Here is a 23212-nt window from a genome sequence, read left to right as displayed (position 1 = left end):
AACAGTGACAAAACTGTGATCTTCTTCAAATAACTACAACTTCCCACAGCACAAATACTGTCCCACACAATTAGATCTACCACCATCCCCAACAGACGTGCTGAGAAACTCAGAGGGAACCTGGAGAAAACTTCGACTCCCAATTATGCTTTAATTAACAGATGCAGTCAACTGTTAAATCAGCCTACAATTACCTGTATGCTCGATTAAAGATCTGTACCTTCTTTCCAAAACTGCAAGTGACTAGCATTAGTGGTAAGGTGCGGAACGCAAAAATGTATGGTTCTTTACCTAAATCTGCCTAGCAAAACTATCCAGATCAGGCATCCATTAGCAAAACACACCTATCTACTGAGCACCAGACCGAAATCTGTCTCATTTGGAAAGCAACCAGTACTAAAGCAGGTCTCTTCCAATTCCACCAACCTGCCAACCCATGAACTCCAGATCAGACCACAAACTGATCATACTAAAAAGGCACCTAGATATGATGGCCTATAACTAAAAGTTGTATGAACAAATGTACTGAACAAACTCTCCAAGGATCTTAAAGTAGTGTAGCCTGAAACTGCACCTGCTCAAGCAGCAAATTTGAACACCTAGAAACCTGCTACCATTCCCCCAAGCCCTCTCCAATCCATCTTTTCTCTCTTCTGTACATGTTTCAAGCCAAGATTGCCTTACTCACTATGTTCCCCTAGTCTCTTATTTCTACATGGTCTAATTTTCCCTGTGCTTATTTACCGTGTACTTGGGATACCTTCTGATGGTTTTGTATATTTGAGTTTGTTTACTTGGATCAAACAAGTGAGCAGTCAGAGACAAGATCCAACCAATTTGCCAATTTCTTTGTTGCTAAAGTAAATACGATCAACGCTTAGCTGTTATCAGTTGGCATGAGGAGAATGTCAGACTTTACACCATGCCACACAGAAGGACAGAGTAATGAAGCTCACTAGTCTGAAGAAATTAGATAATGATGAGTGTAGAAATCTAATAAAAGAGAGCTGATTTTCTGGATTCAGAAACAATGGTATTCCAGCAACAAAGCGCAATGAATTGCTAACTGTATGTCATAATAATGTTAAGGCAATTATCAAAGTTTCTTTGAGCACCTGCATCATTCCAGATGACGTAAATAAAAGACAGACTTATTTATCTAATAAAGAAATCTTTACTTGACCATAAGGCTCTAGAAAACTACAGACCAGTCTCATAACTGTTGTATTTGGTGAAATTACTTGAATGCATAGTCTATACCCAACACGCCAGCTATGTTGATTTGCAAAGTTCACAACATTTTTATGAAGACCAGTTTTTAACAGGTAGTAACTCAATGATCTGTGACAGCTCGTTGCTAAAGATATTCCAGTAGAGTTGGTGTTATTGGTTTTGTCAGCTGCGTTCTACACTGTAGACCACAGGGTACTACTGAATTGGTTTGATGAGCTAGGGATGAAAGAGACAGCTCTGTAGTTGTCTGAAGGATAGAGGAATCCAGGTGGAAATCAAATCTTATGTCTATGAATAGAGAAAGGTGCCTTGAGGAGTTCCACAGGGATCACTGCTTTCACCACTCTCGTTTAAGCTACAAATGACACCTCCTTGTGCAGCTAATTGAATCATTTGGCCTACTGTCTTTGATTTATGTAGATGGCAGGCTAATTCTTTTCACCATTGATAGTGATCCAAGGTTCAAGCTGCAAATTGTAATAACTGAATGTCTAAAACCCAACACTAAATGACGGAGAACCATCTTATGTTGGAGGTAAAACTAAAAACATTCAACTCTTTCATCAGTCATCTGGGTGGAATTTGAATTTTTGGCCTTCTGCAATGGGTAACAACCAACACCAGTGAAGCCAATATAGAATCTTGGAATCAAGTTGTACTCTGATTTATCAATAAATTAACAGATACACTTGGTTGTTAAGTCTTAATTTTTAACTACGATTGTTGAAAGATATCATCTCCCTATTTATGTTCCAACACAAAAGGCAAATTATCAATGCCTTAGTGTCAGTCCGATTGGACTATTACAATTCCATTTATTCTGCTATTCTGAAATTTATTCTGGAGCAAGAACGGTCCTGAATATTGGGAAGTATATCGAGATCTCGCAAGGGCTGGAGAAGCTTTACTGGCTGCTGCCGAGACAAAAGATGATGTTCAAATCCAAATGCCTGATACATAAAATTCTTTTTGGAAGGAAAATCAATCTGTGGCCGATTTTCCCGGTTTGTGTCTAAGAGAAATCTTCGTTCTATGAGTGGATTTTTGTAAAAGGGGCTGGAGGTTATATGAGCTTGGCAAGAGAGATTTCTTTTTAGCTGAGGCCAGACTCTGAACAGACTCTAGTTCGAAATGTGAAGCAAATGGACACCTCTTCAAATTCTGTAAATTGTTGAAGACCTGGTTGTTCTTTGACTAATATATTAAGCCATGCTTGGATCTTTGACACAAGTGCCACCAAATGGCTCCATAGGGAATCCCTAAAAGCAAATGGAATGAAGACCACTTCTCACATGAAAGATCCTTGGCTCTTTGGGGGCAAAGTTACTTTTTACTTATTATAGTTTACGTTTTTTTGTTGAGCTTCTCTACGCCTCTAATACGAGTTAATGCACTTAATGATAAAACAACCATAATAAACAAGTTCTCTTACAGTATGAAATTTCAACTTGCATACACAAAAGGGGGCTAATAAGTTAAAGCAACAATTAGTGTAAATTATTTTTCTAAAGTAGTTATATGCTGTTTGTCACCCGACAGAAAGAGAAGGGAGTTTTGGAGAGCATAGGGGAATGTGTGGAAGAATCGGATGCAAGGTAAAGTATTAGCATGAGGAGAATGTCAGACTTTACACCATGCCACACAGAAGGACAGAGTAATGAAGCTCACTAGTCTGAAGAAATTAGATAATGATGAGTGTAGAAATCTAATAAAAGAAAGCTGATTTTCTGGATTCAGAAACAATGGTATTCAGCAACAAAGCGCAATGAATTGTTAACTGTATGTCATAATAATGTTAAGGCAATTATCAAAGTTTCTTTGAGCACCTGCATCATTCCAGATGACGTAAATAAAAGACAGACTTATTTATCTAATAAAGAAATCTTTACTTGACCATAAGGCTCTAGAAAACTACAGACCAGTCTCATAACTGTTGTATTTGGTGAAATTACTTGAATGCATAGTCTATACCCAACACGCAGCTATGTTGAATTGCAAAGTTCACAACATTTTTATGAAGACCAGTTTTTAACAGGTAGTAACTCAATGATCTGTGACAGCTCGTTGCTAAAGATATTCCAGTAGAGTTGGTGTTACTGGTTTTGTCAGCTGGTTTCTACACTGTAGACCACAGGGTACTCCTGAATTGGTTTGATGAGCTAGGGATGAAAGAGACAGCTCTGTAGTTGTCTGAAGGATAGAGGAATCCAGGTGGAAATCAAATCTTATGTCTATGAATAGAGAAAGGTGCCTTGAGGAGTTCCACAGGGATCACTGCTTTCACCACTCTCGTTTAAGCTACAAATGACACCTCCTTGTGCAGCTAATTGAATCATTTGGCCTACTGTCTTTGATTTATGTAGATGGCAGGCTAATTCTTTTCACCATTGATAGTGATCCAAGGTTCAAGCTGCAAATTGTAATAACTGAATGTCTAAAACCCAACACTAAATGACGGAGAACCGTCTTATGTTGGAGGTAAAACTAAAAACATTCAACTCTTTCATCAGTCATCTGGGTGGAATTTGAATTTTTGGCCTTCTGCAATGGGTAACAACCAACACCAGTGAAGCCAATATAGAATCTTGGAATCAAGTTGTACTCTGATTTATCAATAAATTAACAGATACACTTGGTTGTTAAGTCTTAATTTTTAACTACGATTGTTGAAAGATATCATCTCCCTATTTATGTTCCAACACAAAAGGCAAATTATCAATGCCTTAGTGTCAGTCCGATTGGACTATTACAATTCCATTTATTCTGCTATTCGTTAAATTTATTCTGGAGCAAGAACGGTCCTGAATATTGGGAAGTATATCGAGATCTCGCAAGGGCTGGAGAAGCTTTACTGGCTGCTGCCGAGACAAAAGATGATGTTCAAATCCAAATGCCTGATACATAAAATTCTTTTTGGAAGGAAAATCAATCTGTGGCCGATTTTCCCGGTTTGTGTCTAAGAGAAATCTTCGTTCTATGAGTGGATTTTTGTAAAAGGGGCTGGAGGTTATATGAGCTTGGCAAGAGAGATTTCTTTTTAGCTGAGGCCAGACTCTGAACAGACTCTAGTTCGAAATGTGAAGCAAATGGACACCTCTTCAAATTCTGTAAATTGTTGAAGACCTGGTTGTTCTTTGACTAATATATTAAGCCATGCTTGGATCTTTGACACAAGTGCCACCAAATGGCTCCATAGGGAATCCCTAAAAGCAAATGGAATGAAGACCACTTCTCACATGAAAGATCCTTGGCTCTTTGGGGGCAAAGTTACTTTTTACTTATTATAGTTTACGTTTTTTTGTTGAGCTTCTCTACGCCTCTAATACGAGTTAATGCACTTAATGATAAAACAACCATAATAAACAAGTTCTCTTACAGTATGAAATTTCAACTTGCATACACAAAAGGGGGCTAATAAGTTAAAGCAACAATTAGTGTAAATTATTTTTCTAAAGTAGTTATATGCTGTTTGTCACCCGACAGAAAGAGAAGGGAGTTTTGGAGAGCATAGGGGAATGTGTGGAAGAATCGGATGCAAGGTAAAGTATTAGCATGAGGAGAATGTCAGACTTTACACCATGCCACACAGAAGGACAGAGTAATGAAGCTCACTAGTCTGAAGAAATTAGATAATGATGAGTGTAGAAATCTAATAAAAGAAAGCTGATTTTCTGGATTCAGAAACAATGGTATTCAGCAACAAAGCGCAATGAATTGTTAACTGTATGTCATAATAATGTTAAGGCAATTATCAAAGTTTCTTTGAGCACCTGCATCATTCCAGATGACGTAAATAAAAGACAGACTTATTTATCTAATAAAGAAATCTTTACTTGACCATAAGGCTCTAGAAAACTACAGACCAGTCTCATAACTGTTGTATTTGGTGAAATTACTTGAATGCATAGTCTATACCCAACACGCAGCTATGTTGAATTGCAAAGTTCACAACATTTTTATGAAGACCAGTTTTTAACAGGTAGTAACTCAATGATCTGTGACAGCTCGTTGCTAAAGATATTCCAGTAGAGTTGGTGTTACTGGTTTTGTCAGCTGGTTTCTACACTGTAGACCACAGGGTACTCCTGAATTGGTTTGATGAGCTAGGGATGAAAGAGACAGCTCTGTAGTTGTCTGAAGGATAGAGGAATCCAGGTGGAAATCAAATCTTATGTCTATGAATAGAGAAAGGTGCCTTGAGGAGTTCCACAGGGACCACTGCTTTAACCACTCTCGTTTAAGCTACAAATGACACCTCCTTGTGCAGCTAATTGAATCATTTGGCCTACTGTCTTTGATTAATGTAGATGGCAGGCTAATTCTTTTCACCATTGATAGTGATCCAAGGTTCAAGCTGCAAATTGTAATAACTGAATGTCTGAAACCCAACACTAAATGACGGAGAACCATCTTATGTTGGAGGTAAAACTAAAAACATTCAACTCTTTCATCAGTCATCTGGGTGGAATTTGAATTTTTGGCCTTCTGCAATGGGTAACAACCGACACCAGTGAAGCAAATATAGAATCTTGGAATCAAGTTGTACTCTGATTTATCAATAAATTAACAGATACACTTGGTTGTTAAGTCTTAATTTTTAACTACGATTGTTGAAAGATATCATCTCCCTATATATGTTCCAACACAAAAGGCAAATTATCAGTGCCTTAGTGTCAGTCCGATTGGACTATTACAATTCCAGATCAAAAAATAAAGTTTAAGATAGCTAAACTCAGAATGTTAAAATGCATCTTTTAGTGAGGATGATTTTTACCTTCTATGTTTGAAAACACCACTTTTAGAAAGTAGGTATTTTCTTGCTTAGCCATCAAGTGAATCTCTGCTAGGAAGGGTATTGACTGTCTGGCTTTGGATTGACAGGGGCTGGGGATGGGCAGTGGCTCCAGAGAGTCAGTTTGAGTCAGTGCAAGGCTGAATAGGCCTAGTCTGCATTTGAAGTGGTGGGAAGAGTAGCATCTGCACCTGAATAGGGCTGAGCCTGCCTTCAACAATGATGGCTCAGCCCCCCCGTGGTGTGTCTGGAGCCAGGGCTCAAACTAACAATGGAGGCTGTTGTGCACTTGCAAAGTGCCCCCCAGAACTGGTTTGGACTGGGCTCAGAATCCTGGGCCTAGAGAGAACAAAGAACTAAGGAATCTGCCATGAAGAAGAACCGGGAAAGTTGGGGGAGGAGTACTGCCCCTGTGCTGTGTGCTGTTGGGGTTGGCCTGCATTAGTTGCTTCTGTCTTGGGCAGGGAAAGGACTAGACAGTGCTTTCATCATCCAGTTGTTAGAGTTTTCTCCAAGGGCTTGAAGTAGCCCTTGGAAGTCTCAGGAATAGAAACGACTTCAAAGATCACTTCTGCGGCGGACTATCGTGGTATCGACCTTCCCCCTTGCCCGAGTCGGACCTCTGAAAGTGATTCGCTATGTTTTTATGTATTGGTATATCACCACTGAGAGTTTAAAAATATGTGTATCTATATATTTAATATGGAACACTATGACAACCGCACCGCTTTTACGAACATGGAGACCGGAACCTTTCTGTGCGTTTTTCGTTTATGTCACCTAGGTGTTTGGCGGGTGCTGTTATATATCCAAAATATGGTTATTTATACAAACTAAAAGTACAAGGTGGGGCTGCGACCCCTACATGTTGCAAAATAACGTAATAAAATTAGTTATTAAAAAAAAAGATCCCTTCTCGGAATCAAGAGGAACCTTTTCAACGGAGAAGAGCTGGAGAATTTGAGGAGGAATACTGCCCATATGGTGTTTGGTGTCTTGGGTTTGCCTGCAGTGGCTACTTGCTGCCAGGTAAATGAGAAATGACATGCTGTTTGCTGTGTCCCCTGCTTGATGAAGATCTTCAAGGGCTTGAAACTGAGCTTTACTCCTGTTCTGAAGTCTCAGGGTCACAAATACTTCAGCACCCTCTCCCCTGAACTACTTTGCTGAGAGTTCTGACCTGCTAAGAGGTGCCTGCTGTTGTTTTGGACCTCTGGAAGCTCTTTGCCGCTGGGAGCTGGGAAAAGAACGCAACTTCGGGAAGAGCAACGCAACCGCACGCATCGCCGAAAAAAATTGTCGCAGAGCCAGCCTGCGGATCGAGAAATCGCTGCATCGAGTGCCACAATCTCTGAAGTCCAGGATCACTGCACCAATTTCTATAGAAGGCCTGCTGTGCCGCTGCAAGAATCCAAGCATTGACATGGATCGTCTCATTGCATTGAGGCGCCAGGTCTGTTACATTGTTGGGGAATGGAGTAAGAAACCGCCGCATCACCTCCCCATGGAGTAAGAAACCGATGCATCATCCCCTCTCTGGTAAGGAACAGAGGTATCACCTTCCTTGCGCAGCAGTAAGGAACCGACGCATCACCTCCCCCGGAGCAAAGAACTGGCTCATCACCTTCCCTGAGTGTAAATAACCGACGCAACACCTTCCCTGCGGCCCTTTTTGTTTGTGTGTGTGACGCATCCAAGGCACTTTGGGTGAAAAGTGTTGCATCTGCAATTTGCTTTGAACAGAACCATTTCTACCATTTGAAAGTCATACCTTAATTACTGTATTGTAGATTTTTGTTGTTTGGTCTTGTTGGGTTTAGATAAATATTACTTATTTTTCTAATCCGGTGTGGTGTCCATTTGTAGTGTTTTCACTGTATTAGTGTATGTGTTAACAAATGCTTTACACACTGCCTCGGAGATAAGCCTGTCTGCTTGCGCCAAACTACCGAGGGGGTGAGCAGGGGTTATATTAGATGTGTATCCACCTTACCCTGAATAAAAGCAAGGGTCCCTATTAGGACAAAGGTACCTACCTCTGCCAGCTAGAGACCCCTATTTCTAGAAGTGGTGTATTCTATAATAGATGTCATTCCATTTGTTTGAGGAGAGAAAGCGCCCCAATTCTTCTGTCCAGCGTAACTGGCCTTTGGATTTACATGCAGAGCTGCTGTCAGAGAGCAGAACATAGCGTTCAGTAATAAGGTGCTTATCGCCCTCCTTACGGACCAGCCATTTCTAATAAACGGTAAGTGGGCAGAAAGCCTCCGCCTTATAACCCGGAGGGGTCACCCAGTGCTGCAGATGCAGATAATGGAATGCGTCCGATGCAGGGACAGAGTAGTCCTATTGAAGTTAATCGAAGGGGATAACCCCCCAAGGATCGAAGGAGGAGCCCACCCATTTGCACCCTCATTCACGCCAGCGGCTGAACACTTCCAAGCTGCATCCTGGGGAAAGTCGGGATTATTGACAATCTGCTTCTCGCCATATATTCATGCCTATGACCGTCTGGTCCATGAAGGACCAGTGGTTTTCAGACAGAGGTCTATTCCACTCTATATCGGAGTTGCATACTGGGCGATCAGCCCTAAGCCTCCCTCTCCCTTCAACCGTGTGATTTCTTCATAATGGAGTTCTCTTCCCACACCAAACAAATTTGTTGATAACAAGATGCAAAGAGCACAGCACCAATGGTGAAGGAGTCAACTTTAAGGTCTGAAAGATGTAGAGAATAAATGGGAGTACCGTCATTTTGACAGCAGCTATAAAGCTCCATCCAGGCCAGCTGCAGAGGACTCCACGAGGACAGCAACTTATTGGTCTGGTCAAGGAGGGTCCCATAGTTTGCCACCCGGATCTTTGCTATTGTGGAAGTGAGATGGAAGCCCTGATACGATATGGTATCTTTCATCCAAGTCAATGGATACTGGGCACTTTTTAAGGTTGACTTTCAACCCCAAGCCGTCTCCAAATACCCATTACTCATCAATTAGGGATGGCAGGGAAGTCATGGGGTCAGTCAGCGAGAACATTATGTCATCAGCGTGCAAGATGTTGGTATGAGTGTCAGAGCCAAATTGGATGCCGGATATCTGCGAGTTGCCTCTAACTCTCTGCGCCATCGGCTCCATGTAGAGAGCAAAGAGGAGTAGGGAGAATAGGCACCCCTGGTGGTATCAGGAACATATCGGATGAATGGAAATGAAGGAAAGATGGGTTCCCAAGAGCAGTGTTATAGCTTCTTGCAATAGGTCTGTTGACTGCAGTGGAAGCTGTGTGCTTTTCCCAAACCACAAGGATGAGTTCTGTGAGGGCCTCATAAAAGTGGAGCTAGGCTTCCGTGGTATGTGATGTACTATGCAGGACGTGTGTAAGAATGGTGGCTTTCGTTTCGGTGGATGGGAGCTGGAGTTACAACATTTCCACTGCTTTCTTTATCGTCAAGTAGAGGTAAACCAGTAGGGGAATCCAACTCAGATTCCACTGATGTATTCAACCCGACTAAACCCTTTAATGCTGCAAATTCCGGGTTGTCCACTCCCGTCTTTTTAGAGATCAGAATCCCAGAAAGAGAGGCTCACTTCTTTTAGGAGCCTTTATGATCCTCTGCTCCCCCCAGCGTGAGCGGTTATGAGGTATCTCAGGTGGGGGCAATGCTCCTGGCTGGGTCGGCTATGGCGCCTGGGGCATCAGAAATGGACCTAGATCCAAGGACTGCGGAGCTAATTGCATCAAGTGTGGTGCTGCTGGAGTTGTTTGCAGAACTGGAGAGGGAATGGGGTCCAGCGCCAAAGGTGAAGTTCCTGATGGAAGGTTGAGCAGGAGCGGCATTCGCCATGGCGCCAAACCTCTAGGTGTCACTGGAGTCGTGTACAGAGTAGGAGACCAGGTTACCAGTGGCAGTGGGAGGAATGGAGAGATAGATGCTGACTGGTACGGCACTGGGAGTGCCCTGAAAGTGTATCCCATTGGGCCTATGGGGCCAGTCAGTACTCCAGAAGGGACCATGTTTCTTCTGAACATGTTGTACTTAGTCTTCATAAATATTCAATGAACTGTTGGTGGGGAACTCTGGGCATGGCTGACCAGGCTGTTATTTTGGGGTCGGCGCAGCAGGTGGTAGCGTCTTCAGGACTGGCACCTGGTCCAATGAAACCACAGGCACTAGATCCTCCGTGGTATCCTCCACTATCTCCGGCTCTGATGTGGATGGTTATGGAGAGATAGTGGGTCTTGGTGACTTATTATGGAATGGTGTATTACAGATTCATGATGCCTCTTCTTTCCATGCTTCTTCTTCGAAGACTTTGATGATGGTAGCATCTCTGGATTCCTCAACCTCACCTTAGACTTGAGTCTTCCTCAGCATTCCTCTCTGGCTGGAGAAATAAACATCTTGTTCTCCCTCTCCTTACTAACTTTTGAGAGCATACTGCGACAAAGGCCGAAGGTTTTCATGTCATGGTCAGACCCCAGGCACTAGATCCTCTGTGGTATCCTCCACTATCTCTGGCTCTGATGTGGATGGTTATGGAGAGGTAGTGGGTCTTGGTGACTTATTTTAGAGTGGTGTATTACAGATTCATGATGCCTCTTCTTTCCATGCTTCTTCTCCGAAGGCTTTCATGTCATGGTCGGACCCCAAGCACCTCAAACATATTTTGTGAGGGTTTGAGATGGACATTTGTCCTTTGCAATCCCTATACCATTTGAAGCCTGAAAACTCCAGGAGTGACACTTTTAGAGAAAAAAAGACATGTACATGAAAAAGTCAGAATTTGACAACGCCGTCAATCCTGATAGTAGAATCAAACTCCTGATTTGCATCAATGGCACAGAAAAAAGGGAACTGACAGCGCGCTGACTGGGGTGCTTTATGGCTTCAGGTCACTCACAGGGGATCTGCTTCTAATGCAGAAGAGGAGCAAGCCCTCAAATCCTTTATGGACCTTAATACCCTCTGCCTAAACAGTGACAAAACTGTGATCTTCTTCAAATAACTACAACTTCCCACAGCACAAATACTGTCCCACACAATTAGATCTACCACCATCCCCAACAGACGTGCTGAGAAACTCAGAGGGAACCTGGAGTAAACTTCGACTCCCAATTATGCTTTAATTAACAGATGCAGTCAACTGTTAAATCAGCCTACAATTACCTGTATGCTCGATTAAAGATCTGTACCTTCTTTCCAAAACTGCAAGTGACTAGCATTAGTGGTAAGGTGCAGAACGCAAAAATGTATGGTTCTTTACCTAAATCTGCCTAGCAAAACTATCCAGATCAGGCATCCATTAGCAAAACACACCTATCTACTGAGCACCAGACAGAAATCTGTCTCATTTGGAAAGCAACCAGTACTAAAGCAGGTCTCTTCCAATTCCACCAACCTGCCAACCCCTGAACTCCAGATCAGACCACAAACTGATCATACTAAAAAGGCACCTAGATATGATGGCCTATAACTAAAAGTTGTATGAACAAATGTACTGAACAAACTCTCCAAGGATCTTAAAGTAGTGTAGCCTGAAACTGCACCTGCTCAAGCAGCAAATTTGAACACCTAGAAATCTGCTACCATTCCCCAAGCCCTCTCCAATCCATCTTTTCTCTCTTCTGTACATGTTTCAAGCCAAGATTGCCTTACTCACTATGTTCCCCTAGTCTCTTATTTCTACATGGTCTAATTTTCCCTGTGCTTATTTACCGAGTACTTGGGATACCTTCTGATGGTTTTGTATATTTGAGTTTGTTTACTTGGAAGCAAACAAGTGAGCAGTCAGAGACAAGATCCAACCAATTTGCCAATTTCTTTGTTGCTAAAGTAAATACGATCAACGCTTAGCTGTTATCAGTTGGCATGAGGAGAATGTCAGACTTTACACCATATATTATAATCAGGGATTTTATCCACCTGAGTGGTCGGGAGAGTACTCCTAATCCCCTGGAAAAGGTAAATATATAACAAAAAGGAGGAGTACCACCATGTACAATGCTCAAGGAGCGATTTTGGTGGGATAGAGTCCTAATGAGTATAAAGAAGAAGTCCTTCTTTGTTTTTAAGGAACCCCTCACTCACCGACCTGGTCGGTGACATGCTTCATCATCGGGGCCACCTTGCACACATATTATAGATACATCTGGTCAAATTAAAACCTTTATTGTATCGACACATACACTGTTTTTACTATTGTCCAGTAGACTTAAGAATAACATTTTCACACATAAGCCATACCAGGACAATTTTTAACTCACTTACTTCTTTTTTTTGCATTCATCACTCACATACCCGCTCCACTGTATTCCAGGTGTCGCAGCACACCTTGATGGCACTCGGCTGTCAAGGTGGCCCCGATGATAAAGCCTGTCACCGACCAGGTCGGTGAGTGAGGGGTTCCTTAAAAACAAAGAAGGACTTCTTCTTTATACTCATTAGGACTCTATCCCACCAAAATCGCTCCTTGAGCGTTGTACATGGTGGTACTCCTCCTTTTTGTTATAGACTTTACACCATGCCACACAGAAGGACAGAGTAATGAAGCTCACTAGTCTGAAGAAATTAGATAATGATGAGTGTAGAAATCTAATAAAAGAGAGCTGATTTTCTGGATTCAGAAACAATGGTATTCCAGCAACAAAGCACAATGAATTGCTAACTGTATGTCATAATAATGTTAAGGCAATTATCAAAGTTTCTTTGAGCACCTGCATCATTCCAGATGACGTAAATAAAAGACAGACTTATTTATCTAATAAAGAAATCTTTACTTGACCATAAGGCTCTAGAAAACTACAGACCAGTCTCATAACTGTTGTATTTGGTGAAATTACTTGAATGCATAGTCTATACCCAACACGCCAGCTATGTTGAATTGCAAAGTTCACAACATTTTTATGAAGACCAGTTTTTAACAGGTAGTAACTCAATGATCTGTGACAGCTCGTTGCTAAAGATATTCCAGTAGAGTTGGTGTTACTGGTTTTGTCAGCTGCGTTCTACACTGTAGACCACAGGGTACTACTGAATTGGTTTGATGAGCAAGGGATGAAAGAGACAGCTCTGTAGTTGTCTGAAGGATAGAGGAATCCAGGTGGAAATCAAATCTTATGTCTATGAATAGAGAAAGGTGCCTTGAGGAGTTCCACAGGGATCACTGCTTTCACCACTCTCTTTTAAGCTACAAATGACACCTCCTTGTGCAGCTAATTGAATCATTTGGCCTACTGTCTTTGATTTATGTAGATGGCATGCTAATTCTTTTCACCATTGATAGTGATCCAAGGTTCAAGCTGCAAATTGTAATAACTGAATGTCTGAAACCCAACACTAAATGACGGAGAACCATCTTATGTTGGAGGTAAAACTAAAAACATTCAACTCTTTCATCAGTCATCTGGGTGGAATTTGAATTTTTGGCCTTCTGCAATGGGTAACAACCAACACCAGTGAAGCCAATATAGAATCTTGGAATCAAGTTGTACTCTGATTTATCAATAAATTAACAGATACACTTGGTTGTTAAGTCTTAATTTTTAACTACGATTGTTGAAAGATATCATCTCCCTATTTATGTTCCAACACAAAAGGCAAATTATCAATGCCTTAGTGTCAGTCCGATTGGACTATTACAATTCCATTTATTCTGCTATTCTGAAATTTATTCTGGAGCAAGAACGGTCCTGAATATTGGGAAGTATATCGAGATCTCGCAAGGGCTGGAGAAGCTTTACTGGCTGCTGCCGAGACAAAAGATGATGTTCAAATCCAAATGCCTGATACATAAAATTCTTTTTGGAAGGAAAATCAATCTGTGGCCGATTTTCCCGGTTTGTGTCTAAGAGAAATCTTCGTTCTATGAGTGGATTTTTGTAAAAGGGGCTGGAGGTTATATGAGCTTGGCAAGAGAGATTTCTTTTTAGCTGAGGCCAGACTCTGAACAGACTCTAGTTCGAAATGTGAAGCAAATGGACACCTCTTCAAATTCTGTAAATTGTTGAAGACCTGGTTGTTCTTTGACTAATATATTAAGCCATGCTTGGATCTTTGACACAAGTGCCACCAAATGGCTCCATAGGGAATCCCTAAAAGCAAATGGAATGAAGACCACTTCTCACATGAAAGATCCTTGGCTCTTTGGGGGCAAAGTTACTTTTTACTTATTATAGTTTACGTTTTTTTGTTGAGCTTCTCTACGCCTCTAATACGAGTTAATGCACTTAATGATAAAACAACCATAATAAACAAGTTCTCTTACAGTATGAAATTTCAACTTGCATACACAAAAGGGGGCTAATAAGTTAAAGCAACAATTAGTGTAAATTATTTTTCTAAAGTAGTGATATGCTGTTTGTCACCCGACAGAAAGAGAAGGGAGTTTTGGAGAGCATAGGGGAATGTGTGGAAGAATTGGATGCAAGGTAAAGTATTAGATTAAACAGTAATTGCTGAACAAATATATTTTAAGTTTTTTTCCTGAACTGAAAAAGATTTTCTTGTACCTGAGGACTTCAAGAAAAGACCTCCACAACAAGAAAGCCCACCCTGTAAAATATGTATCAACCTTTTTCCAGTACATTTTCTTGTTCCATGTCTTAAATTGTCCTTGCTCCTGAGGTTTTTGTTTCCTCCCGAGATTTATGAGGATAAGGTAACAGGACGAATATTGAAAATAACGTGCCTTGAAGATGATGCGCATCAGTTTTATTTAATTCTGGGTTCAATTAGAGGACAATCATTTCATCAAAGGGTGAGGTGATCAAACTTCTGCTCCTCTCAGAGTAGTGTTTATAATGTAACACAGCTTTGTGGTGTGCAACAGATGGTTTTGAAAAACTGATCAGAATGTAATTTCTATAGCCTATCCTAGCTATCACATTGAATGTGTTTTAGGTTTAGGATCAGGTTTATTTTTGTTTACAGATTAATGTAAGGCTATGCCCCTTTTTAGTAAGACTCAATAATTGAGCTCTGAGTATTTGCTTTTACAAGAGCTTTGGAGTAAAGCCATCAGTGTTGCATTCTGAAAACCAGGCTTTGTTAAAGGTAGATTTATGTTGTATTGATAATAGAATTAATTCGGTCTGGGTTGAGTCTCAGAAAATGTATTTGCTTCCATTTAAGGAGGTGTATAAAATAGATTTTTCAAATTAGTACATTGCTGATGGATCACATTTTGAAGCAAGGATGGAACCATGGGTTGAACTGCTGGTGTTCAAATCAGGGTCATAGGAGGAATTCATATTAACCAACTATTTGTGCCTGACTCAGAATAAGATGAACTATGAACCCAGACCCTGAAACCCATATGCATTTGTAACATACAGATTATCTTTTTATGATCAGTTGTACTGAAAACAGATGTGATGACTAGAAATATGATGATGAGACAAGTATCACTCTTCTCCAATATGCAGTGTATGTTTTACCTAAAGGTTTTAGCATAGTGGTTTCAATGGTCGAGAGTGTATAGGTTTGAGATTAGATTTAAGTGAAGAACATGGTGAGGCTCTTGGAATTTAGCTTTGGATTGTATCAGCCTTTGGACTGAAGTAGGCTTTGCAGTTGCTGATGTTTGGTGTCCTGTTATACAATATTAAAACCTTATTCAATGCACAATGGGTTCTGGGTAGTAGAAAATTGGTGTTCACATTGTTGATGGATATATGTGTGGTTTTTTCATACCTCAGAGGTGCCTCTCTCTCAGTTTAGGGGCACCCTCTCTTCCTCTTAACTCAGCGGGCACTAATCTGAATGCTAGCGCACCCAATGGTATTAACACCAACTGTGCGGTTCCTCTTGATGGCACTACATCTGACGGCTCTCCATCAGCTGTTACTACCTTGGGTACTTCGATGCTCCCTGAGGCAACTATTGGGGCGAAACGGAAAAGAAAGCCCACCAAAGTCACTAGTGCCAAGAGGAAGCAGCCCGCCCTTTTCTTACTGCATCTCGCTCTGGCCTGAGCTCATGGATATGTGCTCCCGCAAACCCCCAGACTATTGTAGCTCTCGTCCACACTCCAATTGTTAAACCCCGCAGCACTATAAGTACTCAGACTGAAACCGACTTGTGTTTTCTAGAGAGCTACAGTTACGGTGAAGTCATTGGCCAAATTGTGGACACTGTATTTTAACGTGTAAAAGATGTACTTGATGGTCATTTTGCCTCCCTGAGGGAAAAATTGCTTCTCCCCCCCACGAGACAACCAACACAATTTTTCCCACCGAGAACAGCCCCACAGTGCCAATTATGACTGAGAGGACAGATCTATTTGTATAAACTAATTATGGGAATATCTCGCCCCGTGTCCAATCCTACCTCATTGGTCAACTCATGTGATGTTTGTAAGAAAATCAAAAAGTGTTTTGCGCCAGAGGGCACAGTTGCAGTAAATAGTATTCCGAATAATAGGTAATGCAGAAAGTATATCTGTTAATACATGCACCGGACCATTACCCCGACCTATATACCTACTGTGGCACAGATCAACACACATGCAGTATGTAGTACATCACGTGAGGGCGACATCGACACATTATCCTTGCCAAGTTCCACTGGTAGTAGGGAGGTGTTAAATCTTCCTCTGGCAGCCTGTCCTTATGTAGTCGTCTTGACAGGTCTGCCCCCCCAAAAGTCAAATCAAGTTGAATCATGGAACCAACTACGCTATAAGTGTGTAGATTAGTTATCTAAACATAGAGGGTTTAGGGTGACACTCATTGACTGCTTATAAAGACAGGGAGCGACCCCACTACCCAAGAGAGGGATACCACAGGTAAACAAAGGTTTGGAAATCTCTTGGGACAACCAAAAGGTTCACAAATAATACTAATGTCATATGCCTCCCAGTATTCAATGATCTGAAGACACACAATCCTTGCACGCACAATTTAAAACCATTGACCCTAATTGGCAATTATGATACACACATACATTACTACAAAATATATGTATTTTTATTAAAAATAAAATTATCATTCCATAAAGATCATGGATTGATCCAATTCACAACAATACATTAAAACCACAATTTCATACTAATATAATGATGAGAGACAAAGAAAGAAAGTGCAAACTATTAATTACAGCCTATTTAGGTTGTTCCACATGGAATTCATTCATTTGTTTGTTCAAATGTCCATGAACCAGATCATCTATGGGGCATGAACATGTTCCTTGGATACAACCACACAGATAGACAAAAAGGCGTTGACGCGTTTTGGTGTTGTTCCCTTGATACCAACCACCTTCTTCAGGAAAAAAATGAAATAAATAGTCCCTCTTGTGTTAAATCACAATAAAAACCTAATGAATTCCAGAGGTAGGTTTTGCAATGGTTTCCTTAATTTTCCATATGCGGGACTCCTTAAGGCTCCAGCGGGACGTTTCACACTATCTAATGGGTGGCCAAAAGCTGTGCCTCGAATATCCTAATTCTGATAATCCAGCCGCTCACCCTGCTCGATGCAGTTCTCTTTCCGGTGCACTGAGGTTAACATCTGTGGGTGAGATTGGCTTCAGCTTTGGGTTAAAAAGAGGAGCAATAAGCCTGTTTGTCCTGATTACTCCTATACATTGGACCCACAATTCTGTCCAAATTCAACAGGACCTCGCATATAGTCCTGGTCCTCGATAGCGTGTGCAGCACCTCCGAGATACGGGAATTTTGTATACACCAACTACATCGAGCAGGGTGAGTGGCTAGATTATCAGAATTAGGATATTCGAGGCATAGCTTTTGACCAACCATTAGATATTGTGACACGTCGCGCTGGAGCCTTAAGGAGCTCATGTACGGAAAATTAAGGAAACCATTGCAAAGCCTACCTCTGGAATTCATGAGGTTTTTTTCGTGATTTAACACAAGAAGGACTATTATCATTTTTGTCTTGAAGAAGGGGGTTGGTATCAAGGGAACACCACAGAAACGCGTTGACGCCTTTGTTTCTATCTATGTGGTTGTATCCAAGGAACATGTTCATGCCCAATAGATGTTCTGGTTCATGGAAATTTGAACAAATGAATGAATTCCATGGGGAACAACCTAAATAGGATGTGATTATTAGTTTTTTTTTTCTTTGTCTCTCATCATTATATTTATATGAAATTGTGATTTTAACACCTTGGCTGCTAGGTGTTTTCCCCTCCTGTGCTGACTTTTTTTGATTCCCATTATACATGACGAGCTCAGCTCGTCATGAGTGTACGAGAGGTGTACCTCATGACGAGCTGAGCTCGTCATGAGCATGGAAGGGGTTAATGTATTGTTGTGAATTGGATCAATCCATGATCTTTATGGAATGATAATTTAGTTTTTAATACAAATATATATATTTTGTAGTAATGTATGTGTGTATCATCCCTCAGCCCAACGTTGTTCGACGTATACATGGCACCGCTCGCCCATATCGCCTGACAGCATGACCTAAACATCATCTCCTACGCTGACGATATCCAGCTGATCCTCTTGTTCACCAAGGACAACAGCACCGCCAAAACCAACCTCCACGAAGGAATGAAGGCCGTCGCCGACTGGATGAGGAACAGCCGTCTGGAGCTGAACTCAGACAAGACGGAGGTCCTCATCCTAGGTTCCACCCCCTCTGCCTGGGACCACTCCTGGTGGCCAACGGCACTAGGAGCCCACCCTACACCCACTAACCACACACAAAACCTGGGGGTCATCCTCGACTCCACACTCTCCATGACAAAGCAGGTCAACGCTGTCTCCTCCTCCTGCTTCAAGACCCTCCGCATGCTTCGAAGGATCTTCAATTGGATCCCCACCACAACTAGAAGGACGGTCACCCAGGCCCTCGTCAGCAGTAGACTGGACTACGGCAACGCTCTCTACGCAGGAGCCCCGGCCAAACTCCTGAAACAGCTCCAATGCATCCAGAACGTCTCCGCACGCCTGATCCTCGACATCCCGCACCGCAGCCACATCACACCCCACCTGAGAGACCTGCACTGGCTCCCCATTGTGGAACACCCTCCCCATCAGCCTATGGCAGACCGAAGACCTCCTAAACTTCAGGAAACTCCTCTAGATCAGGCTTTTTGAACAGTAACAGCGTTCCCCCCCACCCAGCGCCTTGAGACCCCCACGGGTATATAGTGCGCTTTACAAATGCTATGACTGATTGAATGATTGCTAATTGCTAATTAGGGTCCATGGTTTTAAATTGTGTGTCGAAGGATTGAGTGTCTTCAGGTAATTGAATACTGGGAGGCATATGACATTAGTATTAGTTTTGAACCTTTTGGTTGTCCCAAGAGATTTCCAAACCTTTGTTGACACTCATTGACAACATCATTATGGTACGTAGAGTTGGGTGGGTGAAGCAGTCCATAAAGTGTATCAAAGGGGACTGCATAGTTATCAATTTCCCCAATCCGTCAGTGGTCAAACCACTACTAATGGCACAGGAGGTCCATTCTAACATAACCACCAATATATGGGCTATACCTCTGGGATATTTTTATAAGCCTCCCTTGAGGGGAGCACCATCTGAAGCGCCTCTTAATGCCCCATCCCTCTATCTACAGAACAGATTCTTGCCCCTATCGGGTTTGGATAGCCAGGATTGACTGTCTTGCCCATTGTCTATGTCAGTACCATCAGAGCCAGTGCTTTCTCAAATTGTGTCCCCAAATTGTGACCTGGATACCCCAACTGTTCTTGAGGTAGAACCCACTCTTGAAATATTGAGTTGGAATGTTGCTGGTTTGGCGTCTAAGATGAATTTGCCTGATTAGCTGGAAAAAAGTAAAAGTTTAAAACAGGTTAAAAACAGGACATTTTAATGTTCTAGGAGACATGGGCAACAAGGGAGTTATTTTTGGAGGGGTTTGAATGTTTTAACAACATAGCATCTACCCCAAACTCTAGTCAGCCGGCAGGAGGTCTTTCAATCAGGATTAATATCATGGCAGGTGGTAGTGCTAGGGCCCTCTCTACTGACATTGATTAATTTCAGATTATAATTTACAAACGGGGGCTTCGTTTTGCTTAATTAATTTTTATAATAATGTTTTTAAGGATGTTCCTAATATGAAGTTTACTAATTTATTCAATTTAATTACCAGACTACAGATGTCTGAATGTGTCACTAACTCTGTAGGAATCTGCTTAAGGGTGATTTTAAGGTTAAGTTACCAAGTAGTATTTACTCAGCTATTCACCCCACTAATAAGGCACCAATATGCAATAGGGGCCCTCAATTATTAAATCTCATAAGTACCAATAATTGTTTGGATGTGATGGAGCTTGCAGTAGGATCTACTGGAGCCAAACATATTGAACCTACTTATAGAGTTAGGGGCTCGGCGTCTACCATTGATTTTATATTTATCACCTCACCATTAGAGAATCATGTGTTAAAAGCCGAGGTAGTGCCCACAGTTTTCGGGGTTCATAACCCCATCAACCTCACCTTGAGCTTTGCTCCTGGGCCGATCCATGATAAAGAGTGTGGTGCAAGGGATCTGTCCCCCTCCACCGATATCCTTAGAATGGTCTGCCGTGGTATAGACAAAAAAGCCTTAGTTGGCAGGATGGTAAGAACATATCCTGAATTAATCGATATTTATTTATTTTACAAGGAACAAAACTTTAGGGCAGTTGACGCTTTCACACAATTATGCGTGGGCGTCAAAACTCTGTTGTCTAGGAATATCAAGGACACACATCCGGGTCCAGGCTGGTTTAACGCTGACTGCTCCGCAGCTAATAGAGCTCTTTGTAGGGTGCTTGTTAATAAACCTAGAGATAGCTCTCTCATTAAATCCCTCAGACAACGCTATAAATTAGCTATCTCTGCTAGAAAAGAGGACATTTTAAGACAGCGTTTGGATAATCTCGCTCGGCAGTCACACTAAAAAACGGGAAGGGTTTTTGGATAGCAGTCAAAGATATGAGGTCCCTGGGACATCCCTTGACCACAATTAGTTGTACTATCTCTAGTGAGGCATGGGAAGCACATTTTACAAAGATCTATTCAGCTCCAGTCCCATCAATTGCAATTAATGAGTATGCAATCATCACCAGGGTTTTGATTAACCTTTCAGAAGTAGAGGAGGCTATTGATCAGAGCCTGGGCTGTAAAGCCCCAGGCACTGATGGTTTGCCCATTGATCTTATCAGAAGTCGGGCTTTTGGGAACCTTTACTTCTGAATGTTTTTAATAGCCTAAATGTAAATGTAAATGTAGTATACTTGTAAAGCGCACAGCTGCCCCAGCAGCGGGGCGTCCCGGCGCTGTATAACGCTGTGGAACCCTTCCTGGCTCTCCCTGTGAGATGCCCCTCCTGGGCACCCCCAAGGTGAAGCCAGGCATCAAAGTGTTGGTGGGGCCGTTGTGGAGATTAAGCAAGCTATTGCCCAGAGTTGCAGCGTGGGACCCATGATTAGAGTAGGCGCTGAGGCGAGAATTATCGAGTCCGCGGACATGGAGCCCAAGACCCTGCCGCGTCAGCACTTGAACCCTGGTCCTGGGCCTGATCTCTGCTTCAGAGTCCGCTGCTCTAACCAGTGAGCCACCCTTCTCTAGAACAAATTCCATTTTACCTAACACATGGTCCTCCAGTATTATTGTGCCGATTTTTTAAAAAGGGGGCCGCTCAAATCCAAGTTGTTACGGGCCGATCTCCCTGATTGATAACACGTTGAAAATTTTGGGGTGGGCCCTATATAATAAGATTAGGTCATGGACCGAGGTTGATCAGATTTGACATCCTTGTCAGTTGGGCGTTAGAAGTAACATCGGCACTGTTGAGCAGTGCCTTAACCTCAACTTGAACATTGCCAAATATAATATTGCTAAAAAAAACCTATATATTTAGCCTTTATGGATCTTACCTCGGCCTTTGACTTCGTCAACAGGTCACGGCTCTGGAATATCCTTTTAAATTTCGGTCTGGACGAGCCCCTTCTACATTTTTTAGCCTATCTGCATAAAGACCTTCACGCCCGGGTGCGCATTAGCAGGGATGGTGAGGTATCTAAAGACATTAAAGTCGGGAGAGGGGTTAGGCAGGGGTGCGTGCTAGCCCCTCTCCTATTTATCCTCTATATCAATGATCTGAACAAATCACTAGTAACACTTACCCACGATGTCCCCTATATAAATGACAACGAAATCCCCGCCCTGTTATCCGCGGACGACGCGGTCCTAATGGGCCGCACCCCAAAAGCTCTCCGCATCTTGGTCCGGGGTTTTGTTGACTTTATGGCCTATTTGGACTTATGCACGAATTAAAAAAAAATCTTTTTTAATGGCGTGTGGATCGAAGAAGTATTTTAATTCATCAATTGTTTTGATTCAAACAGTTTACAAAGCACTCGCACTTTCCCTTATCTAGGACTGTTTTTTGCATCAAACAGACTGTGGGCTGACCATGTGGCTAACTATAGGAGAAAGTTTTCCTATTCCACTAATATTATACTTGGTCTGCCCAGGCCTAGGAATACAGAGGTTGTATCTGCTACTGTTAAGATTTTCAAACTTCAATGTATTTCATCCGCTACCTATGGCGCTGAAGTATAGGGATTTACTAATAGTTGTAGCATCCAGGAAGAAGAGAACCGATTCTGCAGCAGAATCCGGGGCACCAACATTCCCTCCTCACAGTATGCTTGCCATTGTGAACTTAATTTGCCATACATTGAAGACTAGATTAAAGCCCGTCCGGCACTATTTTGGCTCTGTATCTGGAAAAATCCTGCAGCCCAACTTTCTAGGGAGATTATATACGATTGTCTAAAATGTGACACAGAGATGGAAATACCTTGCCTGGTCACTGTTTACAAAAGTTTAATCAGTGTGAACCATGAGCAGTTATTTCTAAACCCTTTAGACCCCAGTATTATCAGTAAAAAATCTCTAGAAATGGTTCTATATGCATCTTACAGGAATGCTAAACATGATAAAGAGTCTAAGAAATTGTCTGTTGCCAGACATGCGTATTGAGAATATTTCCCACGTCCCACGTTTTAAAACCTATTGGCTGATGGGAATGGGGTCTAAGTTTCCGCCTAAGGATTGACACTATGAAATGTATGCTCTGTTTTTCACTGGGATATAATTTTAACCTTGATCACCTCCCTTGTCCCTGCAATAGCCAACATAACCAACCCATGCTGCATTTTTTTATTCTTTTGGAGCTATTATCTGATACTT

General features: G+C 41.9%; 1 protein-coding gene across 1 annotated transcript in view; it reads right to left on the bottom strand.

Moving 5' to 3' along the window:
- The window catches only part of UNC80 (unc-80 subunit of NALCN channel complex), a 2521865-nt gene that overhangs the window by 1800635 nt on the left and 698018 nt on the right, over positions 1 to 23212 (bottom strand). The gene's annotated exons all lie outside the window — the stretch shown is intronic.

Source organism: Lissotriton vulgaris, chromosome 2_1, assembly GCF_964263255.1.
Source record: "Lissotriton vulgaris chromosome 2_1, aLisVul1.2, whole genome shotgun sequence".
Classification (NCBI taxonomy): domain Eukaryota; kingdom Metazoa; phylum Chordata; class Amphibia; order Caudata; family Salamandridae; genus Lissotriton; species Lissotriton vulgaris.
This window is presented reverse-complemented; position numbering and strand designations above follow the sequence as displayed.